At 32.9% G+C, this 8574-nt stretch overlaps 1 pseudogene; it reads left to right on the forward strand.

The window, feature by feature from the left end:
* Positions 1 to 2559: 2559 nt before the first annotated feature.
* LOC100796007 (putative disease resistance protein At3g14460) lies at positions 2560 to 7092 on the forward strand (annotated as a pseudogene).
* Positions 7093 to 8574: the final 1482 nt, after the last annotated feature.

Genomic DNA, 8574 nt, shown 5'->3' on the forward strand with positions numbered 1-8574 from the left:
TTACGAAAATTATATATTGGCATGAAACACACGAACTGTAAACTATATATAGTCACTAACTTGTATACGTACGAACTGCAACAATAAATTTTAAAATAAAATATTAATTACAAATATAAAATGGGTTTTGACAAAATCGATCACACCTCGGGCAGATTTGACAAAAGATAATTCGCCACGAATTCTTTTTCGTCAATTATTTAACACAACCTTCCTTTTACGAATTGCACAAATCCACTTTTAAAATACAAGAAAATTTTGTTTTAAAAATTCAGCCAGCCGACATAGAGGTGTATGCAGGTAAGTTTGGATTGAGTTTCATCATACCTATGACTTAAGAATGAGTTGATTTGAGTCATTTGTATACGATTTTAATTAAATTATTGGGTTAAAATATTTAAATTTGTATGTTATTTATTAAATCCAATATTTATATAAGCTAAAATTCTTATTAATTAGAATACTGAAAACATTACTTATAAATTAAATATTGTCAGATGCTGCGACTAAGTGAGGTGGTGGAAAGATGTCAAGAGTTGAACTCTAATTTTTGAAAGAATAACAATGACACTCGGTACTTATTCAACTCTCTTGTTATGCACGAAACATATATTTAATAATAAATTCACGCGCGTATTTATAAAATTATATGAGAATTTTTTATATAAAAATTTAAACACATAAATTATATTAAATTAAAATATTATGGTAATTTTAAAATATGAATGATAAAATGATTCAATTATTATACTTTAATTTTTAAATAAAAATTAATTTTTATAATATTTAAAGTTTATAAATAATATTTTGAATAATTTTACATATAAATTAATTAAATTAAATGCAAAAAACTGAAATTAAATATTTCTTAAAACTAATTAATTATTATATGAATCTCTAATATCACTTTATATTAGTAATCGCGACCTGCTTGTCTCTTCTCTCCCAACGGCTCCCGCCATTCAAAGTTTGGAGATAATTAAAAGCAATAAAGCAACAAAATCTTGGTAGAGACTATAGAAGTAGAAGGAAGCTCAAGGGTTTTTATTTTAAAAAATATATAAAAAATGAATTTAATAATTTTTTTAAATTAAAAAATAATAGGAGCAAAGAGAAGTTGGGTTCCCTAACCCCGACTTCTCTCTGCAAGCTAAAAAGGAGTGTTGTTTAGGAAACAATTTTGAGGCAGGTGTATTTTGAAAAAAATGAGGAGAGAGCAAGTGTAGTGGAGTAAAAAAATCCTATAAGATTTTGTTTGATACTAAAAAGAAAAATATCTTCAACACTTAAACAAACAAATAAAAAAGTTTTTCTAGAAAGTTCACTTAAATCTATTTTCACTATTGATAAAAATTTATACCTGTTGATTTAAAATAAAATTATATTTTATAAAAATTATATTTATTAAATATGATAGGAGAAAAATATGTTTTACATATAGTAAAATATTTTCATTTGTTGGACTTAAATTTTCTTTATCTCTCATTTTAGTATTGTTGTTTGAGATGATCTCACTAAATATATTTTACTTGACTAATAATAAAAATTTTATATAGATAAGATTCAAAGGATAATCACCAACCAAAAAATTTTATGGAAGTATTTATCAAATAATTACAATAGATATATAACATAAAAAAAGAGTTGAATTGAATAATAATTTTTCATGCCAAATTACTTTAATCACTCTCTATATTATTATTATTATTATCATTATTATAACATCTTCACAATATTCTTTATTTTATTAGTATCTATTATTTATTTTATTGATTTTATTTAATAAAAAATCACACTTTTCTTTTTGCACACATCTTTAACGTACATATAAGGATATTCAAATCTTGAATTCATTAATATTATATTTTTAGGGATCAATTAGCATGTGTCCTTTCTTTAATTCTTTCTCTTTTAATTTGTTCAACATTTTTCTTGTCTTAATAATTTTTTAATCTCATTTTTTTATTTTCCTCCTAACAAAATTTATTCTATATATAAGAATTAATAAAAATTTAAATCTTTTACCACTTGATTAAAAAACATAAATCATTATCAGTCATTTTAAATTTATAAAATCATGATTCAGTGTTAGATCTTTATAAAATACCATATCTCTATGACAATTTTAATGATTAGGTTGAAATATAAACTAACACGAATTTAAGTAAATATTCACTATTTACTTTCACATTGAAAAATTGATTTTAAATTTTAACTTTAGAAAAAAAATTCTAAGTTGAGGATCTTTACATAACTTTTGGATTTAACAAAAAAAATTCATTTTCAATTTTACTATTAACTTATTTTTTAAATAAAAATATCCAAAACACATGTGCAAACTGCTTCAATACAACTTGTCTCAGCATTAAAGCACAGGAACATAATTACGCACAGTACCCTTGCAGCCATCCACACATATCACCAAGAAAAAAACACACACCACTGCTCCACACGATTTGGAAAGCGAGAAAGCTGGCCATCACAAACTTTAATTAAAGCATTTTAGAAATATAATCCATTTTTTTTAAATTAACGGTAGAAATATCATCACTTTTTAAATGTGGGGAACAGGAAAGAGACTCCCAACGTGATAAGTCACCCACCACCATAATAATACAAATAAAAAAGACCATACTTTTGTCTTGCACAGCAGAACGAGTGAAGGTGAAGAGAGTTGAATTAAGCCAAATCTCATCACATCAGTTAACCTTACCAAGAACCAACCCAGTTCATAGCAACCAATTCCCTTGCCTTTGTCTTTCTACTCTGGTCATCTTTTGTTCTTGAGATAATGGCAGCAGCACTGGTCGGTGGTGCCTTTCTCTCTGCTTTCCTTGATGTGCTTTTCGACAGGCTGGCTTCACCTGACTTTGTTGACTTGATCCGTGGAAAGAAGCTTAGCAAGAAGTTGCTTCAAAAGTTGGAGACCACTCTCAGAGTGGTTGGAGCTGTGCTTGATGATGCCGAGAAGAAACAGATCACAAACACCAATGTCAAACACTGGCTCAATGATCTCAAAGATGCTGTCTATGAAGCCGATGACTTACTCGACCATGTTTTCACCAAAGCTGCCACCCAAAACAAGGTAAGAGACTTGTTTTCTCGCTTTTCCGATAGCAAGATCGTTAGTAAGTTGGAAGACATAGTTGTCACACTTGAGTCTCATTTAAAACTCAAGGAGAGTCTTGATTTGAAAGAGAGTGCAGTGGAGAACTTGTCATGGAAAGCTCCATCAACATCTCTGGAAGATGGATCTCATATATATGGTAGGGAGAAAGATAAGGAGGCCATAATCAAGTTGTTGTCGGAGGATAACAGTGACGGTAGTGATGTGTCTGTGGTTCCTATTGTGGGCATGGGTGGGGTTGGAAAAACTACTTTGGCCCAATTGGTGTACAATGATGAGAATTTGAAACAGATATTTGATTTTGATTTTAAGGCATGGGTTTGTGTTTCTCAAGAATTTGATGTTCTCAAGGTCACAAAAACTATAATAGAGGCGGTGACTGGAAAGGCTTGTAAATTGAGTGATCTGAATCTACTTCATCTTGAATTGATGGACAAGCTGAAAGATAAAAAATTCTTAATTGTTTTGGATGATGTTTGGACAGAGGATTATGTTGATTGGCGTCTTCTTAAGAAACCATTTAACCGTGGGATTATTAGGAGAAGTAAAATTCTTCTAACAACCCGCAGTGAAAAAACAGCATCTGTAGTCCAAACTGTTCACACCTATCATCTAAACCAATTGTCGAATGAAGATTGTTGGTCAGTGTTTGCGAACCATGCATGTCTTTCCACGGAATCTAACGAGAACACAGCAACACTAGAAAAAATTGGAAAGGAGATTGTTAAAAAGTGCAACGGACTGCCTTTAGCAGCAGAGTCGCTTGGAGGCATGTTGAGAAGAAAGCATGACATTGGGGATTGGAATAATATTCTCAATAGTGACATTTGGGAACTTTCTGAAAGTGAGTGTAAAGTTATTCCAGCACTGAGACTTAGTTATCATTATCTCCCTCCACATTTAAAACGATGCTTTGTTTATTGTTCGTTGTATCCACAAGATTACGAATTTGAAAAAAATGAATTAATCTTGTTGTGGATGGCTGAAGATCTTTTGAAGAAACCAAGGAAAGGTAGGACTTTAGAAGAGGTTGGTCATGAGTATTTTGATGATTTGGTTTCGAGATCATTTTTCCAACGTTCAAACACAAGTAGAAGTAGTTGGCCTTATGGCAAATGTTTTGTGATGCATGACCTCATGCATGATCTAGCCACATCACTCGGTGGAGATTTTTACTTTAGATCAGAAGAACTTGGGAAAGAAACAAAGATCAACACCAAGACTCGTCATTTGTCATTTGCCAAATTCAATTCTTCAGTCTTGGACAACTTTGATGTTGTTGGTAGAGCAAAATTTCTGAGAACTTTCTTGTCCATTATAAATTTTGAAGCTGCTCCATTCAACAATGAGGAGGCACAATGTATCATAATGTCGAAGCTTATGTACTTGAGAGTTTTATCATTTTGTGACTTCCAAAGTCTGGATTCTTTGCCTGACTCAATAGGTAAATTGATCCATCTGCGCTATTTAGATCTCTCTTTTTCAAGTGTAGAAACACTGCCAAAGTCATTATGTAATTTATACAATCTGCAAACTTTGAAGTTGTGTAGTTGCAGAAAGCTGACTAAGTTGCCTAGTGACATGTGCAATCTTGTTAACTTGCGTCATCTTGAGATACTTGGAACTCCTATAAAAGAGATGCCGAGAGGAATGAGTAAATTAAATCATTTACAACATCTGGATTTCTTTGCTGTGGGCAAGCACGAAGAGAATGGAATCAAAGAATTGGGAGCACTTTCAAATCTTCGTGGTCAACTTGAAATTAGGAACTTGGAGAATGTTTCCCAAAGTGATGAAGCGTTGGAGGCAAGGATGATGGATAAAAAACACATTAATAGTTTACAGTTGGAATGGTCTGGATGTAACAACAACAGTACCAACTTCCAACTTGAAATAGATGTGCTTTGCAAGTTACAGCCTCACTTTAACATTGAATCGTTGTATATAAAAGGCTATAAAGGAACCAGATTTCCAGATTGGATGGGAAATTCTTCCTACTGCAATATGATGAGTCTAAAATTGCGTGATTGTGACAACTGTAGTATGCTTCCTTCACTTGGACAACTACCTTCTCTCAAGGTCCTTAAGATTGCACGATTGAATAGGCTGAAGACTATTGATGCAGGTTTTTACAAGAACGAAGATTGTCGTTCTGGGACGCCCTTTCCCTCCCTTGAATCTCTGGCCATTCATCACATGCCTTGTTGGGAGGTGTGGAGTTCCTTCGATTCAGAAGCTTTTCCTGTGCTTGAAATTCTTGAAATACGTGACTGCCCCAAACTAGAGGGAAGTTTGCCGAATCACCTTCCTGCTCTGAAAACACTTACAATTAGAAATTGTGAGCTGCTTGGCTCTTCTCTCCCAACGGCTCCCGCCATTCAAAGTTTGGAGATAAGTAAAAGCAATAAAGTAGCACTGCATGCGTTTCCTCTCTTGCTAGAGACTATAGAAGTAGAAGGAAGCCCAATGGTGGAGTCCATGATGGAGCCATCAGCAGCGCCGAACCAACTTGTCTCCGGTCTTTAACATTAAGGGATTGCTCGTCAGCCATGTCATTTCCGGGTGGTCGTTTACCTGAATCAGTGAAGAGTCTGTATATCGAGGATCTTAAAAAACTGGAATTCCCGACGCAACACAAACATGAGTTACTGGAAACACTGTCAATAGAAAGCAGTTGTGATTCACTCACATCTCTTCCATTGGTTACCTTTCCAAATCTCAGAGATGTCACAATCGGAAAGTGTGAAAATATGGAATATCTTTTGGTTTCAGGGGCAGAGTCATTTAAGAGTCTGTGTTCTTTGAGTATTTACCAATGCCCCAACTTTGTATCATTCGGGAGAGAAGGATTGCCTGAAGAGATGAGTACTCTTCTCCCAAAGTTAGAAGATCTTTACATATCCAACTGCCCAGAAATTGAGTCCTTTCCAAAACGGGGTATGCCACCTAACCTGAGAACAGTTTGGATTGTGAATTGTGAGAAACTACTGAGCGGCCTAGCATGGCCATCCATGGGCATGCTTACTCATCTCAATGTTGGGGGTCGATGTGATGGCATCAAGTCCTTCCCTAAAGAGGGTTTGCTGCCTCCCTCCCTTACGTCTCTGTATCTATTTAAGTTTTCAAATCTGGAGATGTTGGACTGCACAGGGCTTCTCCATCTCACATCCCTGCAAGAATTAACCATGAGGGGATGTCCTTTGCTGGAGAATATGGCTGGAGAAAGGCTTCCTGACTCTCTAATAAAATTAACCATATGGGAATGTCCTTTGCTGGAAAAACGATGCCGCATGAAGCACCCTCAAATTTGGCCTAAAATTTCCCACATCCCTGGCATTAAGGTTGACGATAGATGGATTTAGCCACCAAGGATGATCATCAGGTATCTTCTAAGTCTAACCAACTAGAAAACTATTTGTCAAGGATATGTTTCATTTCATGTCTTTCTCCTTTTACGTTTTACTAAATCCAATTCATTCTGAAATGGAAATTGACCTTGTATATATGTTACTGAATCTACAGAGAATCAACAAATCATCAAAGGCAACGTGGAAATTGACCTTGTATATATGTTTAGAAGAAGTAACGATACAGGTACTAAGTAACAACATTGATAAATACTTAAATATAATGATTCTCGGGAAAAATGTTACACACATCAATGTTGTTATATTCTAACTTAATTTATCTTTAAGATTATTGAGGCCAGAGTGAAAGTGACCGTGGGAAACTTATTTTTGTTTTTCAGATATGGTTGATTGGCCCGGAGAAACTGTACCTATCCATGAATCTAAGTTCAAATTTGAACTAGTGCTAAATGTAACTTTTGATTTAATTGACGTGAAATTGACACTTTCTCAATAGTTGAATTTTCATTTGTGAGGGTTTTCGTTGGGTACGATGTGAAGGATGAAAAGGTGTATCAAGTGAACTTCAGAAGGATTGGATGATTTCAGCTTATCTCTTATCCTCTGTCCTATAAATTAATAGTGGTATGATTATTATAAAAATATGATAGATATGTAGATATGTAAGAATTGATAAAAGCATGATAAATATACAATTGCAATTCGGTAAATTGAAGAACATACATACTTCTTAGACATTGCTAAAAATAAAATCAAAAAATTGTAGATCATATTTTCCTATTGTTCACAAATAAGAATGGTACTATCAATGATCAATCTCATTTCTTTCTTGAAATTATCTATAAACAAAACAATTTTCATATTTGGTTCATCAAGAAACAATACTTTTTATATTTCTATATTATACTTACTTCTATGTTACATGTCACTATATTTGATTATCATAATTTTTTTTTAAAAGAATTGGTCACTTTACATATATGTACCAGTGAAATATATCAATATATTGGTATCAGATATAGATGCATGAAGCAAATTAAAGTATCAGTACTTTGTAGCAAAACACATTCTTCAAATCATGACATGAGGTAAAAAAATATGATGATATTTTTGTAAGTATTGGAAAAAAAAAAGTAAAGCTTCTGTAATCAAAGAGACTAATTTTCCACAACATCCTTCAATTGGGCCCAAGCTTCCTTTCCTATTGACAAATAACTGGTTGTTAGTGCCAGCCTTTTCTTTTTTCCAGTTTTCCATTGATGGTTAAAAGCTAATATGAACCTGTCACTCCTTAAAATTTCCACCAAAGTTTGGTAAATAAATATATAGGAGAGTGAATAATGCAAGCCTTGCATTCTATCTCTAAGTTACTAGGTATATGAAACAGGTATGGGTATGGTTTTAGAAGGTATGTGGTTCATCACTATTTATATTTTTACTACAAGAACCAGGTAAACTTTATTATGGTACAGTAAATTTGGTGTGAGGTTGTAACTACGTTATATCCATCTCACTTAGCACGATAATTAAATTTAAAAGCAAAAAGATAAGAAAAAGGCCAATCTAACAATTGTTACCTCTCTTGCATGAAAAAATCAGAAACAAAAGCCCCACTCTTTCCTCCATGGTGCATGTAATCAACAAGCACTTCAAAAATCAATGTTAATTAATTAATTTCCATCAGAAAAAAAAGACAGAAGCTAATGAAATTTAAGGGGTACAACAAAGATTTGTAGAACGATCATTAATATTAGTGCAACACATCATGATGAAGTGCATGACATAATAATAATGTGAAACCAATCATGATAAGAACAGAAAATAAATCAGTGCAATTACATGATCAGAAAATAAAGAGGCGATATATCATATTCCTATTGATCAGACAATATGACAACGTGTTAAACAAATGTGTCAGGTGCAACAATGAGGGGATAGAGAAGAGAAGGATGATAAAGAATGTGGTTATGACTTCTACAAAGTCGAATTATTTACTTTTTTAATTTTTTATATTTTCCTTTTCACTTTTCTAATAGTTGTCCGATTAAGAGGAGTTTATAGAGTAGATTAAATTGGTTT

Source organism: Glycine max (genome assembly GCF_000004515.6).
Source record: "Glycine max cultivar Williams 82 chromosome 3 unlocalized genomic scaffold, Glycine_max_v4.0 Gm03_scaffold_238, whole genome shotgun sequence".
Classification (NCBI taxonomy): Eukaryota; Viridiplantae; Streptophyta; class Magnoliopsida; order Fabales; family Fabaceae; genus Glycine; species Glycine max.